This window comes from Rhinopithecus roxellana, chromosome 5, assembly GCF_007565055.1.
Source record: "Rhinopithecus roxellana isolate Shanxi Qingling chromosome 5, ASM756505v1, whole genome shotgun sequence".
Taxonomy (NCBI): domain Eukaryota; kingdom Metazoa; phylum Chordata; class Mammalia; order Primates; family Cercopithecidae; genus Rhinopithecus; species Rhinopithecus roxellana.
In genome coordinates this window covers 149,458,277-149,479,472 of record NC_044553.1, presented here as the reverse complement: position 1 = coordinate 149,479,472, position 21,196 = coordinate 149,458,277, and the positions used below count along the sequence as shown (strand labels likewise).

The 21,196-nt window shown below is 38.5% G+C and overlaps 1 protein-coding gene and 1 non-coding gene across 3 annotated transcripts in view; both read left to right on the top strand.

Annotated features, from left to right (window-relative positions):
* RPS6KA5 (ribosomal protein S6 kinase A5) overlaps window positions 1-21,196 on the top strand; it is a 201,529-nt gene that overhangs the window by 87,729 nt on the left and 92,604 nt on the right. The gene's annotated exons all lie outside the window — the stretch shown is intronic.
* Window positions 3,663-3,729, top strand: LOC115897998. Its single transcript, XR_004057765.1, has one exon. It is a non-coding gene; the product is annotated as a small nucleolar RNA SNORD38 (small nucleolar RNA).

Sequence of the window (21,196 nt, the reverse complement as noted above, 5' to 3'; positions counted from 1 at the left end):
AGGAAAGCCTTAGGAAGTCCATGAGGACTGTTTGAGAATTGATTATCTTTTCAAGTTTCTTCCTTGACAATAAACTCATAAAAGTTAAATCATGTGTCTAAGGTTAGACACATGAGTCAGAAGCTGTTAAGAAAACAGGTTCTTGGACTCTGCACCATTACGTGCTATCCTGCCCCTGCCCTTTCTGTCTCTCTCCTCTCTTATTTTTTTTTTTTTTTCTGTTCTGTTAACTATACTCAATATGCATTTTAAAATTATTTAAAGTTATAATTTTTATAAAACATTTTAAATTTAGAAGTAGATAGATATGAGTGAAATATTTTGTATTTGACTAGAAAACAGTAGTCCTTAATCATGTTGCTTTTTCATTGTTGGCTCTCCATTACTTTTGGTCTTTGTCATTGGCCCTAAATAAACAAATCCAAAACAAAACAAGAAAACCCATTTCTTACGCTAACTCAAAAGTGGAACGTGAACCAGACAACATATTCATTCCACAGTGAGTGAGGCGTTGCATTTAGAAACCATGCCCTTCTATCTTCTGTTCACATTAATTTTTTTTACACATTCTTTGGGCCTATTACAGCAGTTGACTTTTAAAGATGAAACTTTTCAGGAATTTAGAAGAGGACTATAAACTGTTTTTATGGTTCAGTTATTTGTTTGCAGTGCTCTAATGCACGGTTTCCCAAACACCGTGCCATACACTTGGTCCCTGTATTAGTTTGCTACAGCTGAGTGGCTTAAACAATAGACATTTATTTTCTCATAGTGCTGGAGGCTGGAAGTCCAAGATCAGTGTGCCACTAGTGTTAGTTTCTCCCACGGCGTCTTCCCTTGGCTTGCAGATCGCCACTGTCTTATCACCTCTTCACATGTTGTTCCCCTATGCATGTGTGCCCTGGTATCTCTTTTTGAGCCCAAATTTCTTCTTCCTGTAAGGATACCAGTCAGGTTGCTTTGGGTTCCACCCTAGGCGCCTCATTTTAACTCCATTTACAGTCACATTCTAAGGTACTGGAGGCTAGGACTTCAACATAATGAATTTTGGGAAGATACAGTTCAGCCTGTAACAGCCCCAAAAGGTTTATTGATTGACTTTATCCAGCTTTTTGTGAGGTATTAGCAAGAACTTACATGTCTAGCTCTTCAGGGACCTTGCTGACAGTTTGTCTGATGACTAAGTAAATACTATAAACCTTTTTAAAAAACTATATGTTTTCTTAAAGTTTTATTACTGCAAAAGCAGTATATATGCATACAGAAGATACAGGACAGCAAAAGTAAGACAATAAAAACATTTTCACTACCCAGCATGTATCTTATTATATACTCCTCTATTATCAGTATATATTCTTCTAGGTCTTTTTGTCTATATGTCTGTGTGTGTGTTTTATCAAAATGAGTTTGTCCTATATATGATTTGTAAGCAGGTCTTTCAGTTAATGATGTCTACCTTTCCCAGCTAATAAATTTTCATTTAAAAGCCAGTTGTACAAGTTATTTATTGCTGTATAACAAACCACCTAAAATTTCATAGCTTAAACAATGATTTATTTTCTCATGATCCCATGGATTGGCTGAACAGTTCTCTGATGGTTAACCTGGGCACACTCACCAGGTGTTCAGATGGAGTTAGCTGAGCTGTGAGGTCCAATATGGTTTCATTCTCATATCTGGTAATTGGTGCTAGCTGTTGGCTGGGCCACCTCTTTTCTCCTCCGTATGGCTTCTCATCCTTCAGTACAGTAGATCAGCTTTTTCATAGCATGGTAGTATCAGGTCAGCGAGCAACTACTGCCAAGAAGGCAAAAATGGAGGCTGCAGGGCCTCCTGAGCCTAGACACTGGAACTCACATAGCCTCTCTCTCAACATAAGACCAGCCTGGATTCATGGGATGCGGAAATAGACTTCACATCTTAAAGAGGGGAACTAGAAAGAATTCATGGCCGTTTGTCATACAAGTCCATTTTCATATTTTACTAATTGTAACATAATTATGCTTTACAGCTGTTTGTCCAATCCAGGAATGCCACTTGGTTGTGTTCTTGTAGTATCTTTTAACTTATTCCTGCCTCTGCTGAATTCTAGTAGTAATTGGGAAGCTAGATCTAAAGGCTCAGTAGGTTAAACTTAAACGTTTTGAGCTGGAATACACCATAAATGATGTTATATATTTCATGTTATATCACGTTAGGAGAAACCTATTATCCGACTGTTCCCAATTAGTGATTCTAAGATTAGATTACATAGTGACAGCCTGATCCCTTCATCATAAGGTTATATTTTTTCTCCTAGAAGTGAAAATACTCTGTGTGGTGTTTGGACGCTGTGTTTTTTTGTTTTTGTTTTTGTTTTGAGATGGAGTCTCACTCTTGTCACTTTGACTGTAGTGCAGTGGAACAATCTTGGCCCATTGCAACCTCCACCTCCTGGGTTCAAGTTATTCTCATGCCTCAGCCTCCCAAGTAACTGGGATTACAGGCACCTGCCACCACGCCTGGCTAATTTTTATATTTTTAGTAGAGACGGGGTTTCACCGTGTTAGTCTTGAACTCCTAACCTCAGGTGATCCGCCCGCTTTGGCCTCCCAAAGTGCTGGGATTACAGGCATGAACCACCACGCCCAGCCCGATACTGGTTTTAACATAATATAACATGTGGTTGTAGTGTAATATAACATATGAACACCATATAATTCATAAAGATCTTCCTTGTTATTTTTTTTTTTTTTATTCCTGCATAGTCCTTCGTTCCATTCCACTGTGTACTTAACTGGTTCCCTGTGAAGGGATCCTTGGGTTATTGTTTCTTATGAGGATGCTTCAGGTTATAACTTGCACATATGTCATTTGCTACTTATGTGGGGGAAAAAACCTGTAGGCTTGATGAAGGGAGATTGCTGGGTCTGTGTTTTCACTATTTCTCCTTTTTTTTTTTTGAGATGGAGTCTCGCTCTGTTGCCTAGCTGGAGTGCAGTGATGTTGATCTCAGATCACTGCAACCTCCACCTCTCGGGTTCAAGCGATTCTTCTGCCTCAGCCTCCCAAGTAGCTAGGACTACAGGTGCACGCCACCACACCTGGCTAATTTTTGTATTTTTTTTTAGTAGAGATGGGGTTTCACCATGTTAGCTAGGCTGGTCTCCAAGTCCTGACCTCAAGTGATCTGCCTGCCTCAGTCTCCGAAAGTACTGGGATGACAGGCGTGAGCCACCATACCCATCCGTTTTTGCCATCTCTAATTTTGCCAAATACACTTCCATAGAAGTTGTACCATTTTACATTCCCACCAGCATTGAGAGCGCCTGTTTCTCCACAGAATGTATTCTCAAACTTCTGGGTATCTGCCTATCTCATAGGTGAGTAGTAGTGTCTCATTGTAGAGGTCATTTTCTTTTTTTCTTCACTGAATGAGGCCGAACATCTTTTCACATGCCTAAAAAGCCATATGTATTTTTTCTGAGAATTATCTATTTGTACCCTTTGCCTCTTTTTTCCCCTCAATTTCTAGGCGCTCGTAAAGTAATTATTTCTGGTATGTGTTGTAAATACTTTCCCCTGTTTCCCACGTATTTTTTTTTTTTTTTGAGTTTGGTTATGATGCTTTTACCGTGCACAAATTTATGTATAGTAGAACTTATTTTAAAAATTATTTTTATGCTCAGTGATGAAAACTGTCCAGTTCTGCTACTGACAGTAAGTGATGATAAAGTGTGTCTGAGGAGACAGCTGGCTTCGTGCTTGCCCCCAGGATACCTGAACCCACAGAGATTCTTAAGGGGGTGGAGAGGTTTGGGTGGGGCCACTTTGTCATGGTGCTAAGGATCACCTACTGTCTTCCAGCATGCATTGCTTCCAGGCCGGGACAGTGTGGCCGAGCAGATGGCTATGTGCTAGAGGGCAAAGAGTTGGAGTTCTATCTTAGGAAAATCAAGGCCCGGAAAAGCAAATAAATCCTCGTTTTGTCTTCACCCGTGTAATAAAGGTGTTTATTGTTCTGTTCAAAAAAAAAAAAAAAAATTATTTTTATGGCTTGTGATCTTGAGTCATACTCAAAAGACCTTCTCTGCTCCTCTATTGAGTTTATAAAGGAATTCACTTATGTGTTCTTCCAGTACTTGCATGGTTTTATTTTTTGCATAGAGAACTTGGATCCATGTGGATGGAGTATGACATGAAATAAGGATCCAACTTAATCTTTTTCAAATAGCTAATTTTCCCAACACTGTTTAGTTAAAAGTCCATTTTACATTGATTTGAGGTGCTTCCTTTTTCCTCTATGAAATTCTCATACATGTTTGGGTCTATTTGATTTTTTTCTGTTTGGTGTGTTAAGTCATGTGCCAGTACTGTAATGTTTTAATTTATCAAGGTTTTACAGTGTATTTTTATTCTTGGTAAGGTTAGTTGCCCTCTAACCTTACCTGCCCTGATCTTCCATTGCCTTTATTTTTCAGAGCTTTTTGGAGGACTCTTCCTTTTGGTTTATTTTTTCGGCATGAACTTTAAAATCGTATTGTCTGGTTTTGGGGAAAAAAAAACTTAAGGTATTTTCACTGGAATTGCTGTAAATTAAAAAATTAATTTAGGGAGACTTGACATTTTTATGATATTGGTTATTCCTATTCAAGAACATGGTATGTCTGCTCATGTTGGAATCCTTCGAAGACCTTCAGGTGTGTTTTAGCATGTACTTCCTAGCCACATTTCTTTACTGAATCTTAGATATTCTGCAATCTGTTGCTTTCGTAAATTCTATCTTCTCTTCCACCATACCTTCTAGCTGAAAGCTATTACTTTATGTATTAGTTTTATATCCTGCTATCTTACTACATTTTCCTACCTTCCCACATTGCTCATGTCTTGGCCTGTTCCTTCTTAGCCTGCCCTGCAGCATGTTGTTTGGTGTATATGGGTTTTCTTCCTCTCAGTTTTGCTGAAGGAGTAGGTCATGGAGATTTACAGCTTTTCTTGGTGTTTTTAAAGGTGTTTTAGGAGCAGATGTGGAGATTCATGTCTAGGCTGCCATCATGCACGTACTAGTATTCATGGCTCACTGTAGACTTCTTGATGGGGTTTGTTCCATTGGGTTAAAATTTGCCATGTTTGCACAGGCTTCTCCAAATGATAAGATTATTACAATGTTAGTATTATCTTGCCATTTGCTTACCTGTGACATTTTGCTTTTAGTAGCCAGATACAGGATAGACTAGCATTTCTACTTGAACTGAGTATATGTGATTGTTTCCTACAATCACATGCTGTATTTACTTGTAATTGCCTCCTGAGTAGCTGGATCTCATTTATATTGTATCTGCCATCTTCTAAATCGGGCATTAGGACTTTGACCAGTGAAGGGCTAGATGGTAAATATTTTAGGCTTTGCAAGTCTTAAGGTCTCTTTGACCATAGGCAGTAGTAAACAAATAGACATGGCAGGGGTCCGATACATTTTGTTTGTTTGTTGGTTTCTTGAGATGGAGGTCGCCGTCGCCCAGGCTGGAGTGCAGTGCAGTGATCTTGGTTCACTGCAGCCTCTGCCTTCCAGGTTCAAGTGATTCTCCTGCCTCAGCCTCCCAAGTAGCTGGGTTTACAGGTGTGCGCCACCACACCCGGCTAATTTTTGTATTTTTAGTATAGACAGGGTTTCACCATGGTGGCCAGGCTGGTCTTGAACTCCTGACATCGGTGATCTGCTTGCCTCAGCCTCCCAAAGTGCTGGGGATTACAGGCATGAGCCACCACGCCTGGCCAAGTTCCAGTAAAATTTTATTTATAAAAATGGTGGTGGACTAGATTTTTAAAAAATTCTACAACATTAGTATCTTTTAAGGCTCTGATTTATAGCTAATGATACTGGATTTGATGGATTTTTCCCTTTATATTTCTTTTGCTTTTCCCAAATCTTGTAATGTAGAGATCATGTCTCCTTTTACAACTTTTTCTGTACCTGTGCATGGTTACAACAAGAGATATAAAAATATTTTTATCTATTCTCTGCCTCTTAAAACTTGTATTTATGTCAACTAACACTGGGAGGGAATTCTATGTGGCAAATAATCTGTAAAAAATAATTTTTCTTTTGATGCTCTCTGGTTTCTGTTAGTGGTGATTTTGTTAAAACACCAGCTAATCTATGTAATAAATTGTTAAATTAATCAGTAGAATTCACAAGACATTAAATAAGCAAATCACAAAAGTGTTTGTAAAGGTAATGCCAATGATCATTCCCAGTAATGAATGCCATCCCAACCTTGTAGACAGTTCTGTGATCATGAGTCATCCTTTCAATGGAGTTAATAGGTATTTAAAAATTAAAGTTTCACTTTTGAGTATTGGTTTCATCTCAATAATTGTAAGCGTGAGGATGCTTGCTGAGATGGTAACAGAGTGGTTCATGATATATTACAGTCACTAGTATGACAAAACAGACAGTAACTGAAAGTACTTCCTTGCTTTGAACTAAATATGACTAATTCACAAGATTGATGTTCTTAGTCAGAACTTTGTAATGATTTTGATAAGCTGGAATGCATTTATAGAGTGTGCTATTAGAATGTTGAGCTAAAATCAAACAAAAAATAAACTGAGATAGCTTTGGCATGACATTAAAAAGAAATGACTTTCAGGTTTGTGTGGCATGTCATGTTAAGACTGTATTTTAGATAGAAGATAAGAAAAGAGAGCTATCAGAAGAGATTTCTCCTCTACCAGAGGAGAAAGAGTAGGTAGAAATGAGAACAGAAGGTATGGGAGTTCATGGAAGTGAAGCATATCTGAAGGAAGAGGAAAATTTGTCGGAAAAAAAAATAAAAAGAAGACCAAGTAACAGTGCAGAGAGAGAGAAAAAAAAAGAGAGAAGTGGTCTGAATCATAAGGGGCATGTGGGAATTAATAATAGCTCTTTGGAAGGTGCCACCATAAGAAGAAATATGAGAGAGAGAAATTCTAAGTAGGAGAATTTGAAATAGAAAGCTTAGATGTCTAGAGGTCAGCCAGAGTATTACTGGAAATAAGTAGGTGTTTGGGTGTTTGGGTGTTTGGAGAGTGAAAGCAGAACAGAATCTTTCCTTGAAAGCAGGAGATGTAGGATTTCTGTTAACTCTGCGACTTCCCCTCCTACAAGCTGACTTCCATGCAATTGCACGAGCAAGACATAGCCTTAAAATAAGCTTGCTAGCCCTTTCTGTGGTTATCCTTTTGCATCTTCAATGGAAAATGGGCTATTTAGGCTGTAGTTTTTAGTAATACTTTAAAGCTTATGTAACCCAATGTCTCCATGAATTTCACTTTCTTATCTGCTAATAAAAGTGTATGAACTGCGGAACAATGGAGAGATTTATGGGTTCAACATTAAGTCAAATTAGATGTGCAAAGACGAGCAGCTTGAAACTGTGCACCAGTATGTACTTAGAAAGTCAGAATTTTGATTGAGAGCAGGTGCTGTTTTACCCTCACATTAATCCCATAAGGTATTAATTGTCAGAATGACATGAGTTGCTTAAGAATCTTGGAAATGCTGTAGAGATCTTCAGTTCAAATTCTCAGAATTAATTTACTGTTTTAAGAAACAAATTTACTGGTTTAAAGGCTATTTTTGTCTCCTCATTCTCTATCTACCTTTCCATATACATACAGAGTACTATATGTACACACACACACACACACACACACACACACACACACGGCTTGCTTTTATGAATCCAAGGAGGAAGTATTGTTATTTCATAATAACAAAGTGAAATATACTTGTTACTGTTAAATATCTGCATAAATTATGTGTCACTGAAACGAAATATCAATTGTTTTCCTAATATCATGATAGATGTGTGACCTAAATTAAAGGGGCTGTCATTCTGCTAAAATAAAAAGATTGTTTTGGTTATTAACTGTGTGATCCTGAACGAGTCACTAAGTTACAAGCATGATCTACAAGTTACTAATATGTCAGTTGTCTTTTTCTGCATAACTACCCCAAAAATCAGTGGGTTAACATAAACATTTTTGAGGGGCTCAATTTGGACTGATCCATAGAGGCAGTTCTTGTGCACTTTGCTGCCCTTAAAATACTCTTTTCTGTGGTTTTCAAAGGGCAAAAAGTTAAGTAATATGAGGACTGAAAAGTATTCATTGACTCTAGTAATGAGGTTATTTTTAACTTTAGGTTATGATGTTACTATGGAGGTGGAAGTTGTACTGTAGTATGTTAAGGAATGAATAGAGGCTGTAGTAGACAGAATAATGGCCTCCCAGAGATACCCACATTCTAATCCCCCAGGACCTGTCAATATGTTGAGCTACATGGTAAAGAAGAATTAAGATTACAGATGAAATTAAGATCACTAATCAGCTGACCAAAACTTGGGAGATTATTCTGAATTATCTGGGTGGGGCCAATGTAACCCCGAGGGTCCTTACACAATAGGAAGAGGGAGGGAGGGAGGAGAGAGGAGGGTGAGAGGGAGATGTGTCTACAGAGAAGGTCAGGTGATGTGATGTGAGAAGTGACTCAGCTGCCATAGCTGCCTTTTAGAATGAGGGAAGGGGCCAGAAGCCAAGGAATGTGGGTGGCCTGAATCTAGAAGCTAGAAAAGGCCAGGAAACAGATTTTTCCCTGGAGCCCCAGAAGAAATGCAGTCCTGCTGACACCTTGATTTTAGTCCAGTGATGTCCATGTCAGACTTCGAATGTACAAAATTATAAAATAATAAATTCATATTGTTTATACCACTAAGTCTGTGGTAACTTGCTATAGCAGCAATATGAAGGGAACAGTGGGTAAGGAGCGTCAGCCATGTAGACCACGCTTTAAAGAAGTTTGGCAGTAAAATAAAGAAGAGACACAAGATGGGACACGTGGGATTTAGGGAGGATGGTAGTGTGTTTTAAAATGGGAGAAATTTTATGTTTTTGAATTTTCACATTATTTGTGTGATTTCTGTGTTATTTTTATGCTTCTTAGAGACACAGTATCAGAGTGCTTCATCTGGCATTCCAAATACCAGCACATAAAAATCTTTAAAAGCAAGTTAATTGCACTTGAATAAAAACCAGATATCGCTGCAATTTTAAAACTTAGGATTGCCTGAAATATCAGTTACATAAGAAAATCTCTCTTTAGCTTAATACTGAGTAATTAGACCCTGGTAGTACTTTATGGAAATATATGTTAAACATTCATAAGTCTTAAAATTATGACCACATTGAGTATGTAAGGGCACAATAAATTTGATTTTTATATTTAGGTAATTATAATGAAGCTTGACAGTATTTTTCAAGTCTATAAATTGTAATTGATGCCTGTAAATAATAATAGGAGCTATTAGTAATTATTTAACAAATGCTTACTGTATGCCTGCCCCATAATCCTCAGTAGCTCATTTAATCCTCATGACAATCTTATGTGGAAGTTAGAATTATTTATATTAATATTTTGTAGTTATAGAATATTAGTCATCCTACATATAAAGAAGATCATTTAAGAAATACGAAAGAATTAAGATATAATAATTTACATGACGAAGAAATTTCTTTTAATCAAGAAACAAATCATTGGCATAAGGATCATATAAGGTATTCCATTGTATGGACTGTAAATCAATTTCAGTGGGATGATAAATGTTTTTTGGAAGAGTCACATTAATGAAATTTGCCTGACAGCTTCTGAGAACATGTATTAGAGTTAGCCCTACCTATTTATTTTTAATTATTGTCATAAAGATGGACTATTGATGGTCTTCTTTTGTTCTTCAGTTGTAAACAGAATAAGTCTGAAGACCTGTCCTGAATTTATCTCTTGGAAGAGCTCATAGCTTGAGACGTGCCCATCAAGAAAGATCTTCTTACTGTTATTACCAGTTCCCTTTTGCTTTCTCCCTTCTTTTCTGTTTCTCTGTACTCTTTATTAATGCTGAAACTTGAGGGGAAGAATCTACCCTAATACCCATTTGGCTACAGCAGTTAGTTACTGCAGTATTACGTGTTTATTCATTCCTTGCAACTAGTATTAGTGCCTTGTATTCGATAGTGCTAGACCCTGTGCCTGGCAGAGAGAAAATTGTCCTTGGACTTTAGTCTGCCTCTTCGGTGCCAGATCCCAACTTGACTTTCTGGCAGAATACATGTAAATTAGCTTTTAGAATAAAATGTACAATATGTAAATAAAGAGGTGTGACTCCGTTGGTACACTGTACTCTCTAAAGCTGAATTTTATATGTGCCTACTATTTTAGAAGCTTTGGAGATATTTTTTATGTCTTTAGGAATTTTGTGTTCTTCCCCCTACTCAAACATCTCCTCTTCATCTTCCTCTACTAACAGAAAGGGTTAGTATTCTATGAGTAACTGTGTGCATAAACTCCTGAAATGCTTTATTTATCCTTTTCTCTAAAGTAAAACCTTCTGTTTTTGGAGGATGTTGCTTCTTTAGCAGCCACTGTCACAGAAGACCATCTTCCTGTACTCAACAACACGATGATAGTTAAACATCATTTTAAAAAATCATTTCTCAATAGTCTTGTTTTTGAAAGAGCTTTTCTAAGCCACTTCCCTCAATTCTGTAGCTAATTGACTCCCAGGAATACCTGCATTTCCAGTGACATTCATCAGACTTAGTTTCCCTTTCCTCCAGTTTCCTCCCATCACTTTCTACAACTTTAGTACCAGTATTGATAACCAGTTCAATACCATGCCAAACCTCTTTCACTTCTTTTGCTTCATTTACAAGTGTAGCTGCACATTAGGCCTTATCAGTGAAACCAGTTGTACCTCCAAGACCTCAGAGTCTTTAACCGTAATCTTCCATCGTTTTCCTTTCTCATACTTCCCAAACATTTTTTAAATCCCCTTTGAGCCCTACTTTCTTTTGAGCCTTTCCTATTCTCCTACTTCCTTTGGGTTCCATCTGTACCCTTACTACCCTGGTATCTGCCTTGGCTGGCACACTGGCATTGCTTACCCTCTTCACTTTCTTCCTTGCCTGACATTGCAGTCAACTTTGATTATTCTCTGAACTTGTCTTCCCAGTACTAGATTGCTAAACTTTCCTCGTGTGTCAACAAAATGTGTCACCTGGGTCTGGCATGAAACTCATGCTGTCAATCTCAGCAGAGCTTCACAGAAGGTTAGCAAGCATTTTACCCCCTCTCGTGAACTGCGTGTGAACTTTCCCAGCCTCTTATTACTTCTCAAACCCACAATCCCATTACTGTCTTCCGAGTGTCTGAGATGATCAGGTCCAGTTGCTGCAAGCTCTCAAGTTTTCCTCCTTTCTCCTTTCTTCTGCAGCTTAAAATACTCTGTATCTTGGAAATGCATATCAGATTGGCAAAAATTAAAGGTATTTGATATGAGAACTTTTTTTTTTTTTTTTTTTTTTTAAAACAGAGTCTCACTCTGTTGCCCAGGCTGGAGTGCTGTGGTGCAATCTTGGCTCACTGCAATCTCCGCCTCCCGGTTCAAGCGATTCTCCTGCCTCAGCCTCCCGGGATTACAGGCGCCCGGCACCACGCCCAGCTCATTTTTGTATTTTTAGTAGAGACGGGGTTTCACCATGTTGGCCAGGCTGGTCTCGACCTGACCTCGTGATCTGCCCACCTCACAAAGTGCTGTGATTACAGGCGTGAGCCACAGCGCCCGGCCAATACGAGAACTTTTTAAGAGAGATTTACTCACTGTTGGTGGGTAATATAAATGACTTCAGCCTTTTTGAGGAGGTACTTACCAAAAATTGGCAGCAGTTATCAAAATTTAATATGTATGTTTGTTGTGACTTGACAATCCAAGTTTTTGTTTGTTTGTTTGTTTTGGTTTTTTTTTTTTTGAGACAGGGTCTCACTCTCTTGCCCAGGCTGGAGTACAGTGGCACTATCATGGCTCACTGCAGCCTTGACTTCCTGGGCTCAAATGATCCTCCTGCCTCAGCCTCCCAAGTAGCTGGGATTATAGGTGCACACCACCACTCCTGGCTAATTTTTTTCTATATTTTGCAGAGTCGAAGCCTCACTGTGTTGCCTAGGCTGGTTGCGAACTCCTGGGCTCAAGTGATCCTCCCATCTCAGTTTCCCAAAGTGCTGTGATTATAGGTGTGAGCCACCACGTGCAGCCTCAGCAATCCAATTTTAGGAATCCATCCTACCAATTTATCCCTGCCCAAGTAGATAAAAAATATGTACAAGGTTGTTTCTTGTGGCACTATTATTAGAATGAGAATGTCAGTACAAACTAAAGTTGTCTGTGGGCCAGAAAATCCTACACTTCTGTGCACACAATCATAAAGGCATTTTAGATGAAGGTGGCAAATATTTTTATTGTAATATTTAGGTTTTGTAGTACTTATTTGGTATCAGACACTACTCTTGGCCTTTTTTTATATATTATTTTATTCAGTCTTTGAAAGCAACCCTTGAAGAAATAGATTATCATCTTTTATAGATAAGGTATCTGAGGCTCAGGGAATAAAAAAAGGTGCCCAAGGCTACATCGCCGTTATGTGGAGGGGCCATGTGACTTCATTGCTATACACAGCTTAGCCACATGTGTTGCCTTCTTTGTTTTATCAGGAGAAGCAGCATTATTTTTATTATCAGAAAATTAGAAATAGTGCTAATGTCTATTTTTTGACCCCTTTCAATCCTTTCCAGTCCATTTTTTCAGTAATATTTAATTAGTCTTCTTATGACGTAGCCCTGATTGGGTCACTCCACTGCTTGAAGTCTCGCAGTGACTTCTATTTACTTGAAGAGGATGTATTCTAAAGTCCATAGTAAGGCTCTCTGACTCCAGCCTCAGCTTGTCTTTCCCTCCCAGTCTCCCACTACTGTGCTCTGATACCTGTGCACCAGCCAAGCCAAATAATCTACTCCTCTGTGAACATGTATTTTTCTCTAGTTTACTTAAGTACTAACTTGGTTCAACTCTGGGTTTCTGGATTTCAGTATATCCTAGCTGCAGGATCCTAGGCAAGTCGCCTAATCTCTCTGATACTTTGCTATCCCATTTACCTGGAGTTGATTGGCTTAAATGGAATGATCTATGTAAAGTGTGTCGTATCACCCCTGGCGGATAGTGATCCATGAGTGGTGGTGATATTAAAATAAAGCCTTGAAAAGTACAAGATGAAACTAGAACATCTTGTTATGCTAGAAAGAAGAAAGTGCAATAAATTGGGGGCGAAGGGAAAGCTCTTCCTTATGGGAGAATGCCAACTAACATAGAGGAATGATGGAGTTGGAAAATCATCACTTGATGCTAAAATGAGTGGGTGACATGAGGAGGAGGAGATTTTTACATAGTCTCAATTCCTCTCCCTACAATTTACCATTTAATTACAAAGGGAAACATAGTAACTTCATAGTGGAGAAATGTGACAAACTTCACTTTAGTGACTGCACATTAATGATGTGATCAAAGTTAACACCAATGTTGGGTAAACTAACATCTCTGCTTCCTGAGATGTCGTAGTGAGGGTAACATCATTTTATTGCTATTCCTTCCAAGAATGCATAACCTGCATCATGACAAAACATAGGATAAAACACAGATTCAGAGTTAGTCCACAAAATATCAGGTCTGTGCTCTTCAAAGATATCAAGAAAGAAAGACCACGGATTCCAGACTAAAGAGATACGATTTCTAATTCTTTGTATGAACTTGAACTAGAAACTGAACTTGAAAAAAGTAGCCACAAAGAGCACTATTGGGGTAAATGGCAAAATTTGAATAGGGAGTGTAGTTTAGGAAATGGTATTTCTATCGTGGTTAATGGCTCTGATATTTACAATTATACTGTGGTTATATGCAGAAATGTCCTTGTTCTTAGGAAATGTATGCTGAAAAGTTTAGGAGTAGAGGAGCACGATATCTCCAATGTATTCTCAGTAGGTTCAGGAAAAATATGCACATATATGAAAACAGAATGCTAAAGCAAATGAAACAAAATGTAAACAATTAGTGAATTTTCATAATGAGTATATAGGGATTCTTTGTACTCTTCTTGCAGTTTTGGAATTGTGCCAACATTTTGTACTACATTCAAGGTATAGTGTTTTTTTTGTTTGTTTGTTTGTTTTTTTTTTTTTTTTTTTTTTTTTTTTTGTGAAAACAGCCCAGGGTTCACACTGCAGTCCAGCCTGGGCAACAGAGCAAGACCCTATCTCAAAAAAAAAAAAAAAAAAATCTAGGCCGGGCGTGGTGGCTCACTCCTATAATCTCAGTACTTTGGGAGGCCAAGGAGGCAGATCACCTGAGGTCAGGAGTTTGAGACCAGCCAGGCTAACATGGTGAAACCCTGTCTCTACTAAAAGTACAAAATTTTGCACCTATAGTCTCAGCTACTTGGGAGGCTGAGGCAGGAGGATCATTTGAGCCCAGGAAGTCAAGGCTGCAGTGAGCCGTGATAGTGCCACTGCACTCTAGCCTAGGCAAGAGAATGAGACCCTGTCTCAAAAACAAAAAACAAACAAACAAAAAAACAAACAAACAACAACAACAACAAAAAATTGTGCCAAGGTAAGTTTTTTTTATAAAAAAGCCCTTAGAAAAAGAATCTTCAATAGGGCTTCATTTAGGAGCCACTATGTACTTCCTAGACTAAAGATAATGAGAAGTTTCATGCCACTCTTCAAGCTTCATAATGTAAACCTGTGGAACATGAGGGGAGAATATAATTTTTCCAAAACAGTATAATCTGTGTTTATAGCTTTCTGCTGCTCTTGGCCCAAAGCCATAATATAACGTGTCAAGAGAGATGTATTGATCATATGCATTGTCTTTTATATGTATTATTTCTAACAGCTGAACATTTAATGATATTTTGCAGATACTTTGAGGTTCTAATCTCTGGCAAGAACCATGAACGTAGCTCTTCTGTGTTGCCAAATTCAGATCCTCTGCCTTAACAGGCAGGTGGGTTAAAATGATAACCTCTTAGGAAAAATTAAGGAACTTTTTGCAAGGTTGTAGATACTCCTACATTCAAGGTACAGTACTTTTTTCGAGAAAACAACCCAGGGTTCACTACTACAAGATGTAAATTGCTGTCCTTAAGTTCTGTGCTATAAAATCTACGAGCGATAATTTTAGTTTGGCAGTCTAAAAAAAGGTTTAAACTCATTGTTTACTGCAGCCATTAAAATGTAATCCCAGCACTTTGGGAGGCCGAGACGGGTGGATCATGAGGTCAGGAGATCGAGATCATCCTGGTCTACACGGTGAAACCCCGTCTCTACTAAAAAATACAAAAAAAAAAACCAGCCGGGCGAGATGGCGGGCACCTGTAGTCCCAGCTACTCGGGAGGCTGAGGCAGGAGAATGGCGTAAACCCAGGAGGCGGAGCTTGCAGTGAGCCGAGATCGCGCCACTGCACTCCAGCTTGGGCGACAGAGCTAGACTCCGTCTCAAAAAAAAAAAAAAAAAAAAAAACCTCAGTAGACATAGAATGTCTGCTTTAGATTACTGTGACATTCAGATGAGCCCTCCAAAATTTAACCAGAAAAAGCATGTAAGACAGCAAAATTATGAGATATATAGAATTATTGGTTCTAAGTCATTTAAATATTTGGAAGTTGTCTTCCAAAGAATAGTTGATCTTAAGACAGTTTTTCTGACAAAAATTAGCAAGTCCGACTGCCTGATGAGGCTGCTCCTCATAAGCAGCGGGAAGGCCAAGTTGGAAAGGGAAAAAGAGCAGTTCTAAGACAACGTCTAAGCGCCCTGTCTTCAGAGTCAGACGCGTTCATCATCCTTCCTCTCCCCCTTCATAAGGTGTGCAGCTCTGGAAAATTTACCTAACCACTCTCAGTTTTACTTTTCTCTGGAGATAGCTATTTTCTCTGGGGATTATACGATTATTTTAATTGTACCTACTTCGTAGCATTATTTATTGGGATCACATTCATCATACCTAACTAGAACAGGCATGAAAGAAGTGCCCAAAATCTGTAGTTGCTATTGTTACTCTTTGTCTCATCTCAGAGGCAGTGGGCTGTGTTCAGATACAAATTTTTAGGGAGGGCCACCCCAGTCCTTGTTTTACATCCGGATTCTTGTCTGTCGGGAGCCCTTTCCCACTTCCCCTGACTATCTGGGGTTATTACGCTACTTCCATACAAGCATCGGTAACCAGGAGTGCATATGAACAATACCACTTAGCCCATTTTCATTGTATGTCCACAGAGGCAAAAAGCTGAAGGAGTATCAGTAAAAACTGAGCAATCTCATGCTATTTTCTGATAGTTTTCTTATAATAAAGAGAAGAAAAACAACATTGGCTTTAAAAATTACAAGAATGCTGAAGCTTACAATTTGTTGTGGAAGAAATGGCAGAGACTTGAGAAGGAATATTCAGAAATCTAATGGATCATAATTTTGGCAGAAAAGTTATTCAGGGTAGATAAGTTGGCATGGATCAAGAGTCCACCAGGTAGATTGGACCATAAATTCTAGCAGTAGACAGTTTTCAAGTGCTTTATTCAACCTGAGCTATTTAATATGCATTTTATATGAGGAAATGTAATTTATGCCCAGTTAAAAAGGAGCTGGGGGTTTAAAAGGTCTGGAGGTTTTCCTTAGGCTGTAAAGCTGAGAAGACTCCTCCTTTCAGACATCAGTGAGGATCTGGGTTGTCACGATATCACTGACCACTTTGATGCCACTGCTCACTCTAGCCCAGAATCCGCCACATTCCTTTTGAGAGAATAACAATTTTAAAATTCAACTCAAATTTAACAATATCCCTGATAGTCTTTTACATATTTTGTCTTATTTGTTGTTTTGCTGCCTGGCTAAGTTGTTTTTACTTTCAGGGGCAAGCCCAAGCCCTACCCTAACAGAGCTGATAGAGCTCTTGATAAATAAAGAGGCGTAAAGACATCAGAGATGCAGTTTTAGCACATTCTCAGTAGTCAGAGCTCTTGTTGAAAATGAAAATCCCTTGCTCCGTCTCACTTTTCTTAAGCTCTGAACCCCACTGGTCCAAATGTGAATATAAATAATCTCTAGGATAGTTATGCCAAGCAGGAGTAAAATTCAGGGAGAACTAATCCAAACACCGTGAGGGAGTGTGGCACTGGTGGGCATGCTGGGCGTGATCAAGTTGGTGGTGTGGGCTCTCAGGGCAGAGCTATGGCACCTGTTCTCAGAGGTTTCCCATGTGCTGTCAACACTTGCTTGTTTGTTTGTAAATAAACTTGATAGGGACTTTTCCATTCAAATTTGTAATGCTGTCTTTAAAGTGATGTTCCTTAAATTTTTGGCTAACAACTCCTTGGCAAATCTCATAAAAGCTGTGGATTCTCTTTTTCAGAAGAATGCATGTAGGCCTACATATACCCAAACAGTTTACATAATTTCAAGGAATTAGCATGAAGCACTTTCATGATGGTTCACAGAAGCTACTCGTAATGCTCTACAACTGGCCACAAGAAATTGATCTTCCCCTCCTGATGTTCCAGTAGTGCTCTCTTGAGCCTCTTACCAGTCTTAGAATGTATAATTTAAGATGATGATGATGGTGGTGATGACCACCATTTATTTAGCTTGTATTATTAGTCAGGCACTCTTCATTCTTCATATCCAGCAGTGAACTCTGGATAGCCCCTTCCAAACCTGTTCTTCCCCCATCCTCACTCATCTCAGGTAACACTCACTCCATCTCTTTAGTTGCTCAGTTATGCTGGGTCCTTATCACTACTACTGTTGTCACTTCCTCCTAGCCAGTCATCTCTTACCTTATTACCTTATTTATTATTGCAAGTCATCTCCCTACTTCTACCCTTTCTATTCTCAATACAGTAGCCAGAGTCATTGCTCCTATTAAAATGAAAGTCATATCACACTACTGTCCTACTCAGAACTCTGCAGAGTCTTCCCATTTCATTCACAGTAAAAGATGATGGCCAGGACCTCTGTACTGCACAGCCGCAAGGGCAACTGTTACATAGATCACAATATGTTGTGCAGTAGATGATGTGCACAGCAGCTCCAGTACAGGTCCATAAGCCCTGTAATCTGCCCAACCCCCCTAATTCACTTACTTCTGTGACCTTGACTCTCCTGCTGCTCTTCCCTCATTCACTCTGGTCTAGCCACTTGATCTCCTTTCTAACCTTTAAATACACCAGGCCTGCTCTGCCTCAGGATCTTTGTACTGGATGTTACTTCTGCTTGGAACAGTCTTTCCTCAAATATGTGCTTAGCTCATGTTCTTGCCCTTTTAAAGTCATTGCTCAAAAGTCACCTCACTGAGGCCTACACTAACCATCCTTATTGAAACACAATCCTCATCTCTACCCTGGCACTCCCTAGACCTTTGTATCTATGCTACTTTTTCCATGGTAATCGTGACCTTGCAACTTATTAATAATATCTGATTTACTTACTTTTTTTTTTTCCTGAATGGAATATAAGCCTCACTAGGAGCCTCACTGGAATGCAAGCTTCACTAGGTTGGAGATTTTTGTCTGTTTTGTTCAAAGCTGTGTGTGCAGTGCCTAGAAGAGTGGCTGATACGTGATAAGAGCTCACATATCTGTTGAATAAAATGAACAAACCTTAGGAAGATATATTCTTTTAAAACACAGATTTAGATTCAGAGAGATTAAGCATCTTGCTCAAAATCACACAATTGATACAAGGTATAGCTAAGATTTTTGGACTTTCTGACACCAAAGATGTGCTTAACTACTGCATCAGTCTTCCTTTCTAAAGATAAAAATATTCCTCTCTAAGGATATGCAAAATCAGAGATCAAAATGTAGTCCAGAAGCAGGATTCTTTCTGTAGATTATAATGTGTTGCTAAGAGAAATGAAAGAAAACCTGATTATTGGAGATACACCATATTTATGGGTTGGAAAATGCAATATTTAAAAAATGTCAGTTCTCCTAAGTTGAACTATGGATGCAAAATTGTCCAAATAAAAATCCAAGCAGACTTTTTTGTAGAGATTGGCAAGCTGACTGTAAAATTCCTATGCAAATATAAGGGAGTTCACATAGCCCCATCTAGTTCTTTCTTCATTATTATTATTATTATTATTATTATTATTATTATTATCATCATCATCATCATCTTGAGACAGGGTTTCGCTCTGTTGCCCAGGCTGGAGTGCAGTAGGACAGTCATGGTTCACTGCAGCCTCAACCTCCTGGGCTCAAGTGATCCTCCTGGCTCAGCCTCCTGAGTAACTGGAACTACATGCCTGGCTATTTTTATTTTTATTTTTCTTCTAGAGATGAGGTCTGGCTATGTTGCCTGGGTTTCTCTCAAACTCCTGGCCTCAAGCTATCCTCCTACCTCGGCCTTTTCAAGTGCTAAGATTTCATGCATGAGTCACCACACCTGACCTAAAACTAAGGGTACTTTTGGAAAAAGAAAAAAAAAACAACAACAAAGGAAATTTTGGTGGTAAGCAATTGAAGAGTAAGCCGGTAGCTCTGTTAGAGCAACAAGCTTAACTCTGTTGTATGTGGACAACTAAGAAGGGTCCTCCTGGGGTCAGAACAAACTTTAAACACTGTCCTAAAAAGCTACTCTTGCAAATGGGCCTGAATTTATTGGGCTAGACCATGGAGTAGTTTATGCTCCAGAGCATTATTGAAAACAGTAGAGCGACCAGCCAGCAATTAGTGGGTCATAACAGCTGGTGTAATACCAGCAAGAGGCAGACAGCCTAACAGATCAGGGAAAGAAAGTGCAAAGAGAGCCCTGCTAGAACCATTGTTCAAATGCCTAGGGCTCTGCTCTCTGAGGAGCAACATTGGAGGCTTCACACTGCAGATAAAATACTTTACTAAAATAGTCAAGCCAAGTTATTAAATAAAGAAAAAAACAGCTATAAAAACAGGCTGGGTATAGTGGCTCATGCTGGTAATCCCAACACTTTGGGAGGCTGTGGGAGGCAGATCACTTGAGGCCAGCAGTTTGAGAGCAGCCTGGCCAACATGGCGAAACCCTGTCTCTACTAAAAATACAAAAATTAACCAGGCGTGGTGGCATGCTCCTGTAGTCCCAGCTACTCAGAAGACTGAGGCACAAGAATCACTTGAACCCAGGAGGCGGAGGTTGCAGTGAGCCGAGTTTGTGCCACTGTTCTCCAGCCTGGGTGACAGAGTGAGACTCTGTCTCAAAAAAACAAAAGAAAAAACAAAACAAAACAGAAAACACCGAAACAAAACACCAGGGGTGGGGATGGAACGGGGGTTGGAATCAGATTGTAGCTTGAATTCACTGGGAAAAAAGAAAACAGAAAAATGGTAAGTAGGAAGGCTAATATAACAAACTACAATTATGTATTTGCCCTTCTATCTTCTCTCAGCTTCTTTGAAAGACAAAATTATATAAAGTTGTAGTAATGTATTGTTAGGTTTTCAACATATGTAGTTGTACTGTGTATTACAATAATAGCACAAAAGGGGAAGAGAATAGAGCTACATAGAATTAATATTTCTATGTATAACCAGAAGTTAGTATAAATCCAAAGCTGTTTATATATAAGTTAACATTGTTTGGCAAGTTGCAGAGCAACCGCTAAGAAAATAACTAAGAAATAAAAAATAAAAATAAAGTGAGAAAGTATTAAAGGAATTAAAATGTTACACTAGAAGATATTCAGTTAACAAAAAAGGAGTAAAGGAAGACTAACTAGAGAAACAAAAAAGATATGGGATATATAGAAAACCAAAAAGTAAAATTGCAGACATTATGTTAATAACAATAAATGTGAATGGATTAAACATTTTAATCAAAAGGCAGAGATTGTCAGACTGGGGGAGATCTCACTATATGCTGTTTACAAAAGATAGACTGTCAAAGATATAAATAGATTAAAGGGAAAAATGATTAGAAAGATAAACTATGGAAACAGCAATCACAAGAAAGCTGAGTGGTTATGCTAATAGCAGACAAAATAGATATTTTTAAATGCTAGTAGAGATTTAAAAGGACACTTCATAATGTTAAAAAAAAAAAAAGGCCAATCCATGAAGATATAACAATTGTAAATATATGTCATCATCCCTCATTATCTGCAGGGAATTGGTTCCAGGACATGCCACGGATAGAAAAAAACTTCAGATGTTCAAGTTTGTTATATTAAATGAGATAATATTTGCATATAACTTATATACATCCCCTAGTATACTTTGTCATCTCTGTATTACTTCTGATACTTAATACAATGCAAATGGTATATAAAT